Source organism: Rousettus aegyptiacus, unplaced genomic scaffold (genome assembly GCF_014176215.1).
Source record: "Rousettus aegyptiacus isolate mRouAeg1 unplaced genomic scaffold, mRouAeg1.p scaffold_m13_p_9, whole genome shotgun sequence".
Classification (NCBI taxonomy): domain Eukaryota; kingdom Metazoa; phylum Chordata; class Mammalia; order Chiroptera; family Pteropodidae; genus Rousettus; species Rousettus aegyptiacus.
In genome coordinates this window covers 54,456,831-54,476,010 of record NW_023416312.1, presented here as the reverse complement: position 1 = coordinate 54,476,010, position 19,180 = coordinate 54,456,831, and the positions used below count along the sequence as shown (strand labels likewise).

Here is a 19,180-nt window from a genome sequence, read left to right as displayed (position 1 = left end):
CTAATGCTGAATGCTGTTGTTTTACCTACTGATTCATATCCAGCAACCTTGAATATCTATTTTACAAGAGAGGTAGACTGATATTAATGATGTGGAAGCTGAAAATCAGAAAGCTTAAATGATTTATATATCATCCCAGAGCCAAGAGGTAGTAGACATAGGATTTAACCCATTTCCCATACAGCCCGAGAATATTGGCTGGAGGCGCTTGTGGCTGTAGAGTTTACCCTGAGATAACTCGCAGATTACAGTCCTAACCTTACTTTCAAAGTTTGCCACGAAATATTTTGCTTTTATTATTTTCATATCGCTCTAGTATATCGATAGTCTTTGGAAACAAATTACATCATTCTACTTCTAGCATTCTGTTTTTAGTGGTATTTCAATTTACAAAATATAGCAATTCTTCATCACTGAAAATGTCGAATCCTAGAAAACATAGCATTCCTACATGTGATGTTAACATTGTTCTTGGAACAGTTGTTAGGCGAAGATTCATTGGATGAATCTGATTTGTGTATACATTTCTGTTACATTAGGATTAGAGACAAGTTCTGTTTAGAAATAACTACAAGAACAGTTTTCGTATTTTATTTTCACACTGAAAAGCAGTCAGATTTGCTTCAGCCTCAAAGAGCATGTTTATATAAAATTAAATTAACTCTGGTACTGAGCTGCACTTTTTTTCCTAAGGGAAATGGGTTAAAAGTAGTTTTGAAAAAATAAAACAAGTCTGTTTGACTTCTAAGTCAGTGTTCTTAACCACTGCATTGTCCTACCTCTCAAACAAAAAGTGACTTAAAATTTCAGCAGGGTGCCCATTTCTACAACAATATACCAACTTGGATTTTCAGTAGTCATGCCCACTTCCTCCCACCTCTATCTCCTATTGGCAGTTTATGTCCTCATCCCTATTTCTCTACCTCCCATCACGAACAATATTAATGACGTTTTTAGGGTGACCATCAAAGTTTAATGAATGTCTTCCTTTTAAAAACATGAAAACTAGCTCTGAGAAAAGGAAGAAATGACTTGTTCAAGGTCACATAATCAATCAGAAGCAGTACAAACACCAGCACAAATGTGCTTGTTCAGTCCAATGCTGTCTCTAAAGAGAAAATGAAACTTAAAACACAGTGAGTAGTTTCTTATTCCTGATGGGACACACACACACACACACACACACACACACACACACGTATATGTATACACATTTATATTTGTATCATGAGGTCAATTGAGTAAATGAGGGAGAAAACATGCCTAGAGCATTGGATCACTGCAAGTACTCTATAAACTCAAAGGTATCATACAACTATATCCAAAAAAAAAGCTCAAGTTTTCCTGCCCCAATGTATTCCTTCCCTTCTATTCACTATCTAGGGAAGTAGTTATCGGTCTTTGGGCTATATTCCTTATGCTGTACTTTCTATCTCCATGACTATTAGTAACTACCAATTTGTACTTCTTAATCTTCCCCCACTTTTCACTGACTACTTCAACACTCCCAAGTGGTAATCCTCAAAACATTCTCTGTATCTATGAGTATTTTTCTTTTTGTTTGTTTTGTTCTTTAGATTCCACATATCCAAACAATCATTTCACATTTGTCTTCCTCTATCTGACTTAACCCACTCAGCACACTATCCTCTAGGTTCATCTTGCAATATCTTTTCCCATACTCTTACTTTTAGTCTGCAAGTGTCTTTTAATCTGAAGTGAGTCTCTTGTAGGTAGCATATGTAAAGGTCTTGTTTTATTATCCATTCGGCCACCCTCTCTATTGATTGAAGCACTTAATTCTTTTTCATTTGAAGTACTCATTAATAGATATGTAGTTATTGCCATTCTTTATTCATATTTTTGCTACATATTTTTTTCTTCTTCTTAAAGAAGTCCCTGCAACATTTCCTATAATGCTGACTTGGTGATGATGAACTCCTTTAGCTTTTTCTTTTCTGGGAAGCTCTTTATCTGTCCTTCCACTCTAAATGATAGCTTTGCTGTATAAAGTAATCTTGGTTGTAGATCCTGGATTTTCATCACTTTGAATATTTTGTGTCAAGCCTTCTGTCCAGCAAAGTTCCTTTTGAGAAATCAACTGACAGTCTTATGGGAGCTCCCTTGTAGGTAACTAACTGCTTCTCTCTTGCTGCTTCTAAGATTCTCTCTTTGTGTTTAACCTTTGGCATTTTAATTATGATGTGTCTTGCTGTGGGCCTCTTTGGGTTCACCTTTCTTGGGATTCTCTGCACTTCCTGGGGTCGTATATCTATTTCCTTCACCAAGTTAGGGAAGTTTTCCCTCAAGTAGGTTTTCAACTTCTTGCTCTTCTTCTCCTTCCAGTACTCCTATGATGTAAATGTCGCTACGTTTGATATTATCCCATTATCTTTATTATTTTGGATTTTTTTTCCTGTTGCTGTTTTGATTGGGAATCCTCTGCTACACCATCCTCCATATCAGTGATTCAATATTCTGCTTCCTTTACTCTGTTGATTCTTTCTGATATTCTTCATCTCAGATATTGTATTCTTCATTTCTAACTGGTTTTCTTTTATAATTTCCATCTCCATTGTTATGTTCTTTATCTCTTTGTTAAAGTTCTCACTGAGTTCATCTACTCTTCCCTTAAATTCCTTGACCATCTTTATAAACAGTGTTTTGAACTACACATCTTATAGATTGCTTGTCTCTATTTTGGTGATTCTTTTTTGAACCTTTGTTCTGTTCTTTCAAGTGAGACATGTTTCTTTGTCTCCCCATTTTGGCTGCCTCTCTGTTTCTATGTAATAGGTAGGACTCCTAAGTCTTCTAGTCTTAGTAGAGTGATTTTATGTAGTGGGTGTGCTGTGAGGTCCCCTTGACACAGACCTGAGAGGGCTCCAGCTACAGGTCAAGTTTAGCTGTAGCTGGTGCACCTCTAGGGCCACCTGGTAAGAGTCACCAAGCAATCCACATATGGCTGCCACCTGTGCAGGGCTTACAGCTGCCTCGAGAAGTCAAGTCCAAAACCAAGTCTGCCTGTCACTAGGGCAGGGTTTGGGGCTGCTCATCAAGAGGTACAGGGTATGCCTCATTGTCTGCCTAAACTCCCAGTAATTCTGTTAGACCTAGCTCAACTAACCTAATTGTGTGGAGTCTTCCTTGACTCACCCAGAGCAAAATATTTTTTTCCAGTATTTCCTCATCACGTTGTATTTATCTGTTTTAGCATCGATCCCTTCGATTGTACTTACTTTGATACATGTCTCCCACACTAGACCTATGACTTCTCCAAAGGGCAACAGCCTTGTTTAAATCACCTTTGTATTTATAGCACCTGGCATAATGCCTGGAACATTCTAGAAACTTAAAAAGCATTGTTAAATGAACTTATAAATGACATTATTTATGTGCACAAGGGGAGACTCTCTGGGAAGAAGTTGTAACCTCACCCAATTTTTCTCTTTCACTAAGAAAGCATATAGGATTGCAAGTGAGTGAGAATAACTATGAATTAGCTCAATAAATAAATCACTTAGAGACTTTTGTTTTTTAAAACATCATTAAAGACATATTACTTGTAGCACACTGCAAAATCTATCTGTGTCACAATGATGTGTCATAACCTCATGGTTGAGAATGGTTCTAAAAAGCCAGGGAAACGATTTTCTTTTTTGTTTCTCTGAAAATGTATATCCAGTGCTTTTTAGGTTTAGAATTAAGCCTTACGTGCTCCTTTAAAAGTTTTTTTTTATGCTTTAGTGTTTTGCAGATACACACAGCCTAAAGCCTTTGATGATGGACTCATTTTTACAATTCTAATACATATATCATCACCCTTTCTCATAAGTACTGCCCTCCAGGTCATCACTAAAGTATACTCCAAGGATATTTATATTATTTTACTTCTTGTGATACTTGTTTTGTGTGTAAACAGCATTTTTTCCACTCTATGGTTGTCATTCTAGGTCCCTCAGATCATCATGTAATTTTTCAAAGGAATGATGAAAATAGCAAATTTTTTAAAGAGAATTTAGGGAAAGGGTTGCTACAGTTCCATCTGTACTCAGAGACTCCAATGACTCTTCTAACACTAAATTCTGTGATTTTATGATTCAACTTTTGCTCTGCTAAAGGGAAAGGATAATTTTCTCTTCTGAAGGAAGAAATCGAGTCACCTAGAATTGGCATAGAGAGTGCAGAGTCATTACTTTCAACTGCCTTTCTAGAAATGAGACTACGACATTACAACTTTCCCTAATCATTACTCTTACAGCATCAACAAATAATGTGAATTTAAAATTTTTATGTTCTCACTAAAGTTTGTTCATGCAGCAGATTTGGAGTCTTGGATACTTTTGCCTTGTGGGCAGTGCCTCCTTTCTTGAGAAGAAGCCTATTTTTTGCTAGTTTATGTGTATCTATGAAAGAAGATTTGATACATGCAAACCATCTGTGTCTCTTTCAGAAGGCTCTAAAAAACTTGCCTGTTTTTTTTTAAAGGGAAAAGTAAGAAACTCAAAGATTTCTATCAGATTAAACAACCTATAAATATAATACAAAGACTACTTTTCTGAAGTGGAGAAGCAGTACACATTGTAAAAATAATTGTTTTCTTTTTTTCCCTGGAAGAAAGGTAGATGTCACTGAATTTAATTAAGTATTTGTATAATAAATACCCCATTGTGCCCAAAATATGGAGTTCTTAGGTTAGGTGCAACTTCTCTCCATTAGGAACCATGTACAAACAGGGGAGATTAAGAGAACTTTGTTCTGACAAGTTTGAAAAACATGGAACACAAGACAAATAGTGGTCAATATAAGTACTATCTAAGGAAGCTTGTGCTGGAGATCCCAAACAAATTCAGCCCACAGGAAAAGATCAGGAAAGACGGGAAAACTACAGATCATACCTGCTGCTTGGCTATCAAAATTCCACCAAAAGAAGCCTAGAATTTCTCTTTTGCAGTTTGATAAGGGCTTGGCATTTGTGTTACATGATTTTCTTTGGTAGCATGAAGCGATTTAATTGATTCTTTGTTATGAGAAAATTAGGGCAAATAACTTGAATCTATTTTAAAGAATGTAGTGTTTTTCCTAGCTTATTTTGGAAATACTGCCAACTCTATGTTACTGGCACCAGGCAGTTACTGCAGCAAGGAAACCTACCTATGAATACAGTCAGTACCTTGGTATCAGTGAGGCATGCACGTGTATATCAAGGTTGGCATTTACCTTTAACAGCTTTGGGAAGCCAGAAGGCTCTTTTCAGTTCTAAACATTTTGTGAATGCTCTGATCTTCTTATCCCCTTCTTCATGGCTATATATATATATATATATATATATATATATATATATATCAGTGCTTGTGGTGACAATCTCATTTTGAAGACAGAGGAAAAGAATTCTTACCAACCAGTGCATCTTTTGACCTTCTTAGACCTCCATTTGAAATTGCTAGATTTCTTACTACAGAAAAACTGATTAAATTAGAATGGCTTTTTTCTCTAGTTGCGTCCCTTAAGGGGTATATTGCTTATTTAACACATTAACATTAGCTATTCCCCATGGGAAGAAAAGCAGAGGGAAAGTTGAAATTAAGTACCTTCCAGCTCTATAGTGCTGTATGTTGTATTAGGTTAGCATGAAAAGGCTGTAAGATGAAAGAGCTGTCTTGGCACGTTACAGTTCATAGGCTACCTACCAGTGAATCAGATTCCCTTTCCTTAGAAGTATTTCTTTGGTGTTTCATGGTTCACAGGACAGGAAGAAGAAGAGGTTAGGTCGTTATATATATTTGTATTTATATAAATCTTATGAATATGTTTTTTAATTTCAATTTTCTTACTATTCCTTTTCTCTCTCACCACTCTCTTCTGTCACTCTCAGTTTTTTACTTTCCTAATGCTACCTCCAGCTGTATGCACACAGGAATGGCAGGCTCATAAATTTAAATGACTAGTCTCAGGGTGGATAAGCAAGCAGATTCTCTGTCATGTGGCCTCCACTCCAAGCAATAATATTTTCAGTGCTTATCCATTGATTCTTGCAACATATCTGAACTCTTCTGGCCTGCGCAAATCTATCAGACTAGAAATCCCTGAAGACCTGGCTATTCTGTAAGATTTATGATTCCTCTTGTTTTTAGTCAAGTAGAGACTGCATCTATCTTCTGGTAGATAAGTAGTTTCAATTCTACTGTTGTCTGAAAGAAGGTGGTACATTTTTTTAGAGAGAAAATGTAGTATAGAGAAAGGGGCATTGACCTGGGAATCAGTGCTAACTCAACTACTAACCAGTAACGTGACTTTGGTAGCCTCGGACTGGTCACTTATTCTCTGTGGGTCTCAGTTTCCTAATGTGAAAAGAAATATCTACATCAGTCCATGTGGTTTTTAGATTGGCATTCAATAAATTATTTACAATGTCAGAAATTTATCTTTCTTCCACACAGATTGAATCTGAACTGTGAAATTAGGTACACATCATATAGAATAAATAATGTGCAGGACAATAGCAGTTAGGCATTTGAACAGGAATAAGGTGTGTGTGTGTGTGTGTGTGTGCGTGTGTGTGTGCGCGCGCGCGCGCTAAAGTGCACACACGGGAGTTATAATGCCTTTAAAAATAATGCTGTTTTTCATATTATATGAATAATACATGTTCTGTTTTAGTTACTGCCATTTAACAAATCACCAGAACTTAGAGTCTTAAACAGCAACATGTTATTATTTATCCTCTTTTTATGGGTGACTTGGCCTCAAATGAATGTCTTCTGTTCCACGTGCTGTTGGCTGGATGAAGTCATCTCAGGGCCTGACTGGGTTAGGAAATCCAAGATGGCTTCATTCACATGCCACGATGGGCATGCTGGAAAGCTGGGCTCGGCAAGGACACTGCAAAGACTCTTCAGATGACTTCTCTACTTAGTTTCTCCATGAGGGTAGTTGACCTTCTTACATTGTGGCTTTGGGCTCCCAAAAGCAAAAAAAAAAAAGAAAAAATGGAAGTTTCTAGGCTTTCTTAAGTTATAAGCTTTGTAACTCAAACACTGTTACTACTGTTTCATCTTTGGTTAAGGATACACACCAAGCCAGCCGAGATTCACAGGCATAGTTTATTGGGGGATCATCTCTGAAAATAAGCTACTTTATGCTTATTATTTTTTTAATTGGAAAATACAAAAAATTGTATATAAGAAAATAAAAATTATACGGAAATGTCCTAAGGTTTACTATGAAAAATAATTGCAAAATAATATGCACCCCATAATACCATTTTGGCTTAAAAGTGTGTGAGTGTGTGTGTGTGTGTGTGTGTGTGTGTGTGTGTGTGTTTGTGTGCACGTGCATGCATGCATACCGGTAAAAAAGTCTGCAAGGAAAAATAAAAGGTTGAATACAATTATTTTTGTTTTGTGGAATTATGAATAGTCATTATTTTCTTATTTTTATTTATCTCTATTTTCTAACATTTTAATAATGCATGTACATTACTTGTATAAAGCATTGAACCAATTTAAGTTCCACCGCCCAGTGATAAGCACTATTAATATTTGGTAGAGTTTTTCTTAGTTATTAAGTACTCTTTGAAAACATAATTTTATTTGTCATATCATATTTTATTATGCAGATATAGTATGATTTATTTAATAATTTCCCTACTGCTGAACATTTAGGTTATTTATTTATATATGTGTGTTGCTATTTTAAACAATATGATGAAGATTTTTGTCCATATTTCACTATATAATTTATGATTTTCTTAAGATAAAGTAATAGAAGTGAATTTTCTGGGTGAAAAGGTATGAATTTTCAAGTCTTTCAATAAACATCAAACTATTTTCTAGAAGTTTATAAAAAATTTGTTTGACTTTTTTACTCTCTGAGAGAAGCCCTTATCTGAATCAGGATCGATAGTTGTATATTAGTTGAAAAATTGAAGTAGAGAAGAATAAATTATACATAATTAACATTTTTATTTTAATTTAAAACTTATAAACACATGTGTGCTCATTTGCCAGCTTTCCATCATACGGTCAAGTGTTTTTCTTTAAGTATGGTCCTACTTTCTCAATTTTGCTTCTTTTTAGTGGTATGCTGATAAATCTTTAACAACAAATTATCTGGAAAAAATAACCTCAATTGTTGCATTTGATAATTTCCATAGTGGAAATACTCCCACCATGGCTGCTTTTAAGCTAACAACATGGCACAGAATGAGGAATTGGAAAGAAATGTATAGCAGCATACCATTGTACTATATTTCTACTATACAGATGGAATAAACGTAAATAATTTCAGACATATAATTATAAAATGTAAAAGATTTAGCAAGGAACAAGTCTTCAGTATTTAATAACTTTCTTTTTAAATATAACTTATCTAATTGTAAGTTTATACCATTTCATTTTCAATAATGGCGGTGTTTAACAAATGGCTCACAAAGTTCCTGAAAACTTGATAATTGGATCTTGCGAGCCAGTACAAACTGGTACAGCACATTACTGGTTATGTCTTTCTCTGAAACCATAACATAATGCATCTTCCATGATTTCCAGTTTTGATTTCTTTGAATTTAAAGACCAATTTTAAAACAGTTGTTATGAAATTTGAGCATGGAATATCCTTCTGGATGTTTGACTACTGCTCCAAACCCATCTTTTATGGCTGTTTCAACAATATCTAATTTCACATCTTTTTATATTTGTTTGTATTTTTTAGTAACTTGTCTTTATTCAGTTCAAATTTAATTTTCATGAATATGAATCTATTTTTTCTTTGTACTTATACTTTACCATTATCGTTTTATATCACACACAAAGTAGAACTGACATCAGCAAACTTGTGAATAATCACAAATGGCTCTTGGTCAACAAATAACTGAACTAAGGAGCAGAATGGCCCAGGCATCCACAACCAAGAGTGTCTCCTGGCTATGTACATCCAACAGGCCATGAGCATAGAGATGATTTAGGTAAGTACTGTATTTCAGATCATTTCACCTAAAGGACAGTTCTTTAGTAAAATTTCTGATAATGAGCTGGATAATATAAATTTCTACCCTATTTCTTCCAGTGGGGATATATTTTACTGATTCATCTATGCTTTTCCCCCCATGAACAATGGCAAGAACCTGAGAGAGGGCTAGAAAGTCTTAGGGAAGGTACATTGCAGCCAGCTAGCCCAGAGAACAATTAACCCAGGGGTAATTAACAAGGACTTCTAGACATCTGAGCTAATGAGGCTTTTGACATTATTTTTTTTCTTGACATTTATTTCTTCTTCTACTTTATATTTCATTGAAGTAGTTGATAAGTCAAACAATGTGAGAGCCAGAATAGTCCTTACGGGGCAACTGCAATGCTCTCATTTTGTAGAATTTCTCACAAATTCTGTTCCATGACAATTCTTTTCATCATATTGATGTATGACTCTCAGGAACTTGGAGTTGTACTGCTAACAAAGAATTTCCTGCAGAAGATCAACATTTTGTATTAGGCATATGAGCCCATCCCTCAAATATGTCGATGCATTGATGGATTACCGAGGTTTGAGAATATTAATGGTTAGCAACTGGAGAATAATTCCCAGCGCTATTTAGTAAGAACCTTGTAATCACATTAGAAAGGTAAACAAGACTCCATTCAGTGAAAATGTCAAGAGGTATTTGTGGAGCTTTCAAATTTCCCCTGAGCCTCAAGGTAGCCAAATGACCAAAGGCAATTCCAGAGGTTAATGACTGTTCCTTTGTTTTAAGTCATTGTTGCCAGAAATGCCTTTTCCTTCCTGCTTTCTGGCTGGAAGCTTCTTCATAACCTTCTGTAAAAAGGTTTTAGAATTCTTAGAACTTGAAACATACTCTTTATCTTTATGTTATCCACTTCAGTGATCATTACTTTTTTTTTTTGGCTAGTTTTATCAGGTCAGAGAACTAATTTATGCCTAGTCAAAAAAGTTTTATAGGTTATAAGCATTTCAAAGCATCGACTTTAATAATATGTTTCAATTATTTAATCTGTCATTGCTATTAAAATTCATTTTATTTCTAGGCTCGGTATTTCAGAATTAGCTCAATAAATTTGAACCTTTTATCTTTTGACTTTCTTATACATAATTGTTATTTCAGTATTATCTTTGTTCATGTCATTCTCTTCACAAGGTAATTTTTTCCTTATCAATCAATCTTTTATTTTTGACAGAAGCCTTTCAGTGTGAACCTGAAGTAAAGCTAAGGTTTTAGCATGGCTTAAGGGGTTAATCTACCTATTCCATGTTTTGAGTAGATGGGATATAAAAAGCGATTAAGGCCCCTGAAATGTTTTTGGCAGTGAATGCTCCCTGGTTATAGTCAGGGAGGCTTGCAGAGGGAAATGTTCATTAAAACTGAAAACCTGAGAAAGAGATAAAAGTTTGGGATGTCCCAATTGTCAGTCTCTTGAGACAAATTATATTATCTTATTCTATCCTTGTGGCTTCAAGAATGTCAGATTCACATATATATATCAGTCACATAGCTACCAAGAAGCAATGCCAGGATCAAACCTAATTCTTTCAGGTATAAATTCATCTTGCTTTCCAATTTAGAGTTACTATGGCACTAGTAGATAGTAAATGTTTTGATTTGATTGATTTTGTAAAATAATTTCCAAGTTTTCTTTATAATGACTCAGGCATTCCATTTGAGGGCTAGGCAAGATTGACATCTGGGAATCATAGATCTATTCATTTGCCCCATCCACTAAATTCACGGTAGAGAAGAGAAAAGTAACCCCTGATATCCAAGAACTGACTTGATGCTCACAACTAGATCTTACTTATGCAACTTCAAGCTGGACTGATACTAACAAATGGGCCTTGTTTTTCTGTTGGAGAACATCACAGAACATCAATGCCAGATAAGGTTGCTCTGAGACGATGATTGAGTGAGAACTAAACAGAGTCACTGTATACCCACACAACACCAATCACCTCCCTCTGTCTCAGCTAAAATGAATAATTGTTACTTGTGTATCGATTATAGCTTTAACCCCATCTAGCCTTTTCTCACTGTAAATAAGAATCATTGTGATACCCAATCATAGAATCACCCCTGCTTTCCGATAGCTCCCAATCTAGCGTGAATTTCTGCTTCCTTAGACTCTCCCCAAAATTATTCAATATAATCTCAAATACTATAATAAGTTCTTTTGAACACCCTTCTTCCTGAAATGTTCCCTTTTATGAATGTTCTCCCTCACTGTAACAAGTAACGAACCTAATTCGTTTAACTACAAATGAATTATTTGTGGTTGTTGACTGAATAATATTGACACCAGACTCTCAAGGTAGACAGAGCCCATTCAATGGCCTACCTTGTGTTTGGAATATCTAGTGAGCAGTTACCCTGATAAAGAGGATAGAGCAGTTTCTTTTCATACCAGTGCTATATGAGATAGGATCCTGATTTTCTTAATAAATCTTCAGTCCTGATTTAAACTTATGAACCTTATCAGGTGTAGTTCCAGAGTTGAGCCTCCCAGTGGGAGGGTGTGGTTAATGCAAATAATACTGGACATGGTATCAGAAAACTCAGTTTTTAGTTTTATCTCTATTGGAAAATAGTTTTGTGACCATGATCGAGTTATTTAACCTCTTTGGGCCTCAGGTTTAAAATGAAGCAGTTGGATAAAAGAGGTCTCTATGAGTCCCTCTAGCTCTAACATTTGGTGATTCTATTACTTGAAATCTACTATGGGGATGTCATGTCCTCTCTCTAATAGATAATACTATATAACTCTGAAGGGTTTTGTGATGTGAGTCACCCAAAATTCTCAATTTTCAAAGGATATCTGAAGTACATAAAGGTATAGTTTGTAATTTTCTTCACAAATATTTGCAGACAGATGGCTAGCATAATTGTTTTCAGTGTAAAAGCAGACATTGTTAAAATATAATAAGAACCAGATAAATCTACAGGAGCTCTCTAAGCTCTATCTCCAGAGAATCAGTGCTAATAAGTCAAATTAGTCATTTTTATTTAGGAGCTATAAAAAGGCATATGGTTTCATGCTGTACCAGCTGTCATAAAATTTTGGAGAAAAGTGTTGCTTACAAAGCTTCTAGGGAAAATGTTTCATAAAAGTATTTTAACCTTTATAGCTTACAAAACCAATTGGCTTCCTTTCTTCATAAACTATATTTTCAGCCTAAATTCTCTTTCATAACAAAGGTTTAGCAGAAAGGAAAACACGCAGCTAGGAGAAAAATAACTGTACTGCTTTCTAGTGGAGTACCAGTTATGTATTGCATTTTTATAGAGCTAGGATTTTCATGAGTCTGAGTGTGTTGTGATGAAATACATTTAGAGATTTGTTTTCTAACAAATAAATTAATATAAGTATAAGTTCTAGAAAGTTATGCTCCACTGTTTAACTTTCATGTATGCTATGAATTACAATGGTAACTATAATATATACATGCTTAATATGCATACTTTAAGAATCCCTATTCCTAACTATGTATATGATTCAGATGAGTACAAGATTTATTGGGGCGATCACTTCACAAGTTATATAAATGTCTAATCACCATATTGTACACCTGAAACCAATATAATATTGCATGCCAAATGTAATTGAACAATAAAAATCCCTACTCATATAAAATGTTCTTTCAGGGGTTTTTTTTGCCTCTCCTCCCTTGTCATTATTGAATTGTGTATGTGTGTGACTGTAGAGTCAAAGGATCTTCCATTTTACCATAATTTATTCTTCTATTTCTCTATTCTTTTACATTTTCTCTCTCTTCTGTGCTTTTTTTTTTCTTTGTTTGTTCACCTTGTAGATTCATGGTGGGTTTTTTCCCTCCTTTTCCTTTTAGTTTTTCATTAAAAGAAGCCAGGTTCATAAAAGAAAGACAGGGTTTGAAACAGAAATTTAGACTCACGGGTTTATAAGGTTATAATTAAGAGCCCATTGCTTCAATTATAGTTGGTCTCTTATCAAGAAAAAATGTATAATAAATCATAAGAGAATAGATTAATAAGAAAGTCTTTGGAAATAATCAGAAAATATAGTGGAGTTCTCAAAAACTAACAGTGGAAATTGAGTAGTTATATATGAATGATGTTTATAGGGACAAATAATATTTAGAAAGTATTGATTACAAAATCTATTGCTTATGCTTGCCTAAATGCAAACTTAGCATTTGAGTTGTCATAGCAACTTGAATACATTTGTTTTTTGAAATGATTTTTGGTTATGCAATTGTAAAAGGCTTTCAACAATTTTTACCATGCATTTCCTTGGGGCTTTATGTCTTCGGTTTCTTCAAAACAAAATTACATTCGATTTCATATCTTTTTCATTTTACTAAGACTAAAGTACGTTTTATCACACTTTGCACAATATGTTGTTTACAAGTCTGTCAGATAATGCATTTGTTAAATAGTTGCCCTTTGCCAATATCTCAGTAGATTAGAGCAGAGGTTCCCAAATTTTCAAGGATGAAAGTCTCTTGTATGTATCAAAATAGTTCTTGGGACTATCCCTCCTTCACCCTTGTCTCCATGAAAATAGCTATCCTTTCCTATTTTTCTGTTATGATGTCATCTAGCTTGTATTAATTCAGTATTATTTTAATGAATTTTCATTTCATTTATAACTATAAACACTCATGCATATATTAATAAAACAGTAGCACATATTATTATTATTCAGTTATCAGATTAATATACACATGGATTAGCAAACTCTGTAAGAACTGAACTCAGGCTGGGAACCTCTGGTTTAGAGCTCAACACCACTAAATTGTTACCTCCTTGCTTTTGTTGATTTAATTGCCAAAGTGGTTCACAGAACTCCCTCTCCAAATCTGAACCTATAATTTTAGGTAGGCTGTTACCAAAATGGCAGTAGTATGGAATAATGTTATTGTCACCTTCCTTCTGTTTCTTCCTTGAAATTTGTTATGGGAGGTGGGAGTAGGAAATCTGGCCCAGATGGTCATCAATTAATGGGAAATGGTGAGAACTGGGTACTGTTGAGCTAAAGCAGGGCATTTTCTTGCCCAAAAGAAAATGAATTGAAAAGAACAAGATTGGAGAGCTGAGTAAAATTCTATAGAGAATAAGTTGGAATTTAAACATTGAGGAAAGCACAAACAAAGACCAAGTCCAAAGGTAGAATCGATATCAGGATTGCTGAGCCAAATATTCAAGGTTTGAGTTTGGAAAAGACTGCAATAAAAAACGTGGAGCCAGTATGATAGTGCTTTTCATTGGTCTACTTTTGAAACTGATCCAGTTTTGGCTGTTTGTTTTTAATAAATGGTGAAGGGCTCATTAGCTTACTATACCATGTTTTCCATTTGGTCTCCCAAAGTATATGTCTCAGTTCTTATTAGAAACTGGAAGGAATCTATGACAATACCACCCTGAACACGCCTGATCTCATCTGATCTCTGAAGCTAAGCAGGGTCGGGCCTGGTTAGTACTTGGATGGGAGACCACCAAGAAAGACTGGATGCTGTAGATGTAAAAAAAAAGAAAAGAAAAAGGAAGCCGGAAGGTTAATTTGTTCTCTTTTTCATAACCACAAGCCATACATTGGTTTGGTTGTATCATAGGAAGCAGGATAACAGGTATTTAGACTGGAAAATCCATCTCCTGATCCATAATTCATGAAACCTATATTTTGTATAGTTTTCCCAATATAAATTAAGCCTTTACTTTAGACCCTCTCCTATGGGTTTTCTTCCCACAGAAAAATAAGCTGTTTTCTATCTATGGGTGGTTCAAACAATAGCATCCAGCTGTCATGTGGATGTGTAATGTTGGGCATCAGGGGAGTCTATGTAAATTAGTGATCGCTACTCTGATCCTTCTCTCCTGGTGTGGAAGCTGAAGAAGGCTCAGGTGAGGGTTTGGAGTAGAAGTTATGAGCATCTCTCTACAAGAGCTGTGAGATGTTGTGCCAATGAACAAATGCTAAACCCTCTGAATGTCGAGGGGGCAAACCTAGAGAAGTGAATGTAAATGGGACATTAGAGCAAGAAGGCCCATGTCCAGTGAAATTAAATAGATTTCTTTGCTGTATAATCGATCATAGTATTTCATATGATAATGTGAAATGTGGCTCTCCTAGATGGGGTTAGGTTATGCCCTCTTTTCCAAACTTATCTGATTACTAACTCTGAATATTCATGTGTGTGGTTGGGTAAGATCTTGCTGGACACTAGTGTTCCATGGAACACAGTTTGGAGAATGCTGCCTTAATAGAAATGAAATTTAAAACATAAGCTCTGCTAGTTGCGCAGGTAGGTTATTTTTGAATGTGGAGAAGTAGCTTTGTTTTAGAATGTGCAGAGCAAAAATAATGTAATTTAATTTGTTAAGGTCTCTGTGAGGTGATACAGCATATCAATATAACATACTAAAACTGAGATGGTTGGATTTGCACCATTTCAGCAAATTTCAGATAATAAGATGCTACGATGCTGGCCAGAGAGAAAAAGAAAACACATTTTGGCCACTCTGGCGTGCTCTGTATCAGCGTAAATGGGAACCCAAATCTAATTTTAAACAAAGCCTAAGTAATAGCAGTGAGTATACATACAATTCACTTCTTAAACTCAGTTTAATTCCTTTCCTTGAAGTTCTACAAAACATTATTTTAAATTCCAAAATGTTCTCTTTATACTCAGTTCTCTTCCATTGATTCCTTTTTTTTTTTAACACAAAGTAAAAACCATCTGTTTACATCAAAATACACACTTAAAAGTCTTATTTACATCACTCATACCAATAGGCCTGGAGGTACTTTTCCCTATGAGAATTCATAAACGTCACAATCTTCTTCACCTCTCTCTAGTCACTTTTCAAGGACAAAATTCCTCTTAATTAAGAGTTTAACTTTGTGAGGTGCTATGTTTCAGTAGCCTGAATTAATGTCAATGTGCCTTAGTATGCTGAGACATCTGTTCAGAGCATGGGTCATCCTCTCAGCTAGTTAATTTAGACTGCTAGACAGGGCTTCTACTTTTCCTTTCAAGGAAGTCATAGTTGGCTGCAGGCGAACTTACCAGTTGAGCATATCATTTCATTGAGTCCATCTTCACATTGTTTCCTTAGCATTTTGCAGGGTGGAAGAAGAGATAGCATGTACAAATAACTCAGTGTTAATGAACTTCCTTGAACAGGTTCTGTATTCTGGGGGTGGGAGGATTGATGTTCAGACTCACAAGATGGCAGAAGATCTGCAAACTCAGTTTGATGTGAGACATATTGATAAGGGCCTCTATTCTTTCCAATGCTTGGTAATGTACCAGCATTTCCTGTAATGGGGAATCCTCCTTTAGATCTTGAGGATCTCAGTCTTTCAAAAGGTCTTTATTAAAATGCAAATATCCCAAGGGGAGGAGTATGAAAATGTCAGGCAGTTAAGTAGACACAAGCAACGCAATGGCAGGGAGGTGCGGGGGTGGGGGGGGCGAGGGAGGGGAGCGGAATGAAGGCCCAACCTAGAGACCTCCCTTAGGACCTCCCTGAAACACCCATTTTTATGGTTAAAAATCACCTTACTTCCTGGACTATGAGAAAGTAAGAATTATAAAAACAACCACTGGTTTAGTCCAGCCATAAGCGCGTGTGCAGTTAGTACACATACTGCCCTTTCCTGACCAGAGCCTCATTATACCAGCATTATAATATCATATGTATGCCCAGAAGTTCATGAATCTAATTATAATAGAATGAATTCTGGGTAACAGCATGTGTAGTAAATGAGAGGTTATATAACAGCATAATGTCAATCAATTATCTAGCACCGCCCCTGTAACCACCCACCATGGCCATAATATAAGTTATACTTTCCGGAATCCACAGGGCTATAGCCATCTGTGGCATAGCCTGTTTCTCTCTTGAAACATACTTTAATAAATCGTACTTTTCTTAAATCCCGCTGTAGAAAGGACTGCGCCTTCTCAGTGTTCGTAGTACCCTGGAAATGGTAACAATAAGGTTTCTTTCCTGTGATAATTTAATTGATTTGTGTTTGACTTTCTTTGCAAGTACCATCCAGAACAGGTATGCATCATGGGACCTGAAACTCATATAGTTTAGAGGAGAGCTGTTTAAGAAAAAAGAATAAACATTTACTAATAAAATTAAGTAAAGGGTCTTGGGAGGGATCCAGGCAAATTGGAGGCCCCAAGGCTTCATTAATTTCATGGTAAATCCATCTCTGGTCTATATTAGTGGATTATCCAACTTTAGAGTACATTAGAAGCATGAGATTAATTCCTTAGAAACGTAGATTGGAAAGCCTACCCTTTGAGCTTCAGTTGTAGTAGATCTGAGTTTGAACCCTGGAAACTTGTTGCCCAGGAGAGGCTGAGGTACATACCTATATACCACACTTGAAGAAATATTGTTCAAAAAGTAGAATGCAGAGTAGGCACCTGAGGGAAAGAGAGGGACTTTTTGCCATTCAGGGAAATGAGGTAGTAGGAGGAAACCAAAGACAACTCTGAAATGAGGCAATGCTACTTGCAGATATATAGCTGTAGAGTCACAGCCACATCACCCTTACTACATATGGCTCCTTCAAGTCTTGTTATCCTCTGTACTCAATATATAAATTCTCTCTGATGTCTGCAAAATGAATGTAAGCCACAGAATATCTCAGTTTAGTGAATTTACTTATTGCATCTATCATCTATTTCTTTCACATATCTAGGACAAAGCAACGGGAAATGCATGGTCTCGTAAAGAAGCATTTTTCTTTTTGAAATGTGGACCTATATGCCATTATATGATATCCACCCTTCTTGGAAAATTTCAAGGATAGATGAGATCTCTGACATTACTCTCTGCAAAGGAAGTCCTATGCCTATACATAAAGTGAGAGATGATGAATGTTTGGGCAGGAAGAGGGACAGAAGACAAATGTGGCTGACTTGGAGCTCAAGTTATCTCTCACATTTTAGGAAACTGGGTTAACAGCTCCATTAGGAAACTTTCCCTAACATTTGGGGACAGCAAGAGTTTCATAGTTATTTCCCCTGGATTATAACTAGTAAAAGTTAGATAGATATATGGAAAGGTATATGATAAAACAATGTAACGTAAATCATAGAATGTAGGTGGTGGGTATACGGGCAATTTAAAAAATTAGGACATGCCTTTCAAACACGAAATACTTCATAGACATTTTCTTATGTGATATAGATATTAATAGTCTCATATTACAGATGTGGATATTTAGCCTTGGAGAATCCTGCCTAAATATACACAGCTAATAAATAGTTGAACTATCAAATGAACTCAAGTTTGTCTCATGCCAAAAGTTCATCGCAGGTGAAAGTGCTAACAGCTGCTGAGCTCTCTGGGGACTGAACTTCTTCCAGTTAGAACCTGATTGTGCTTAATTAAAGAAATATTTCTGTTTAACTGGTGTTTTAGTGAGGGCCACATATGATAAGAAACAGAGTAGTTACTGGATTCTATTCTCATATGTTACTATTACACACAAACCTGAAATACGTGCTACATACCAAAGAATCATTATATTAGTCAGGGTTTTCCAGAGAAACAGAACTAATAAGATGTGAATATATAACAGGTCTTCGAGTATCATTTTGTTCAACATTGTTTCATTACAATGATGAGAAAAAAAATCGATGCCCAATCAGGACCATTGTCTGTGTGGAGTTGGCACTTTCTCCCCATGTCTCTGTGGGTTTTCTCTGGGGACCCCAGTTTCCTCCTACATCCCAAAGATGTGCACTTGAGGTGAATTGGCATGTCTACAATGTCCCAGTGTGTGTGTGTGTGTGTGTGTGTGTGTGTGTGTGTGTGTGTGTGAGAGAGAGAGAGAGAGAGAGAGAGAGAGAGAGAGAGAGAGAGAGAGAGAGAGAGAGGCCCTGCTATGATGGAAGGGCATCCTGTCCATTGTGTATTCTGCCTTATGCCCTGAACTGATGGGATGGACTCAGACTACCCAAGACCCTAAACTGGAATAAGCCAGTTGGAAAATAATGATCTTACTTGTTCTTATTCATTTTTCTAAAGTGTATGTATAGCTAACATTTCTTTCAATGCTTAATACTAAAAGTGTTTTCGGTGTTTATTTAGAAGTTTGGTAATGTTTGTGTGTGTGTGTGTGAGACTAAAAATATGTCATAAGAACTTAACTCTTGTTTATGTCAATTAGTC

General features: G+C 35.8%; 1 pseudogene; it reads left to right on the top strand.

Moving 5' to 3' along the window:
• The first annotated feature begins 14,382 nt into the window (after window positions 1-14,382).
• LOC118608278 lies at window positions 14,383-14,501 on the top strand (annotated as a pseudogene).
• The last annotated feature ends 4,679 nt before the right edge of the window (window positions 14,502-19,180 follow it).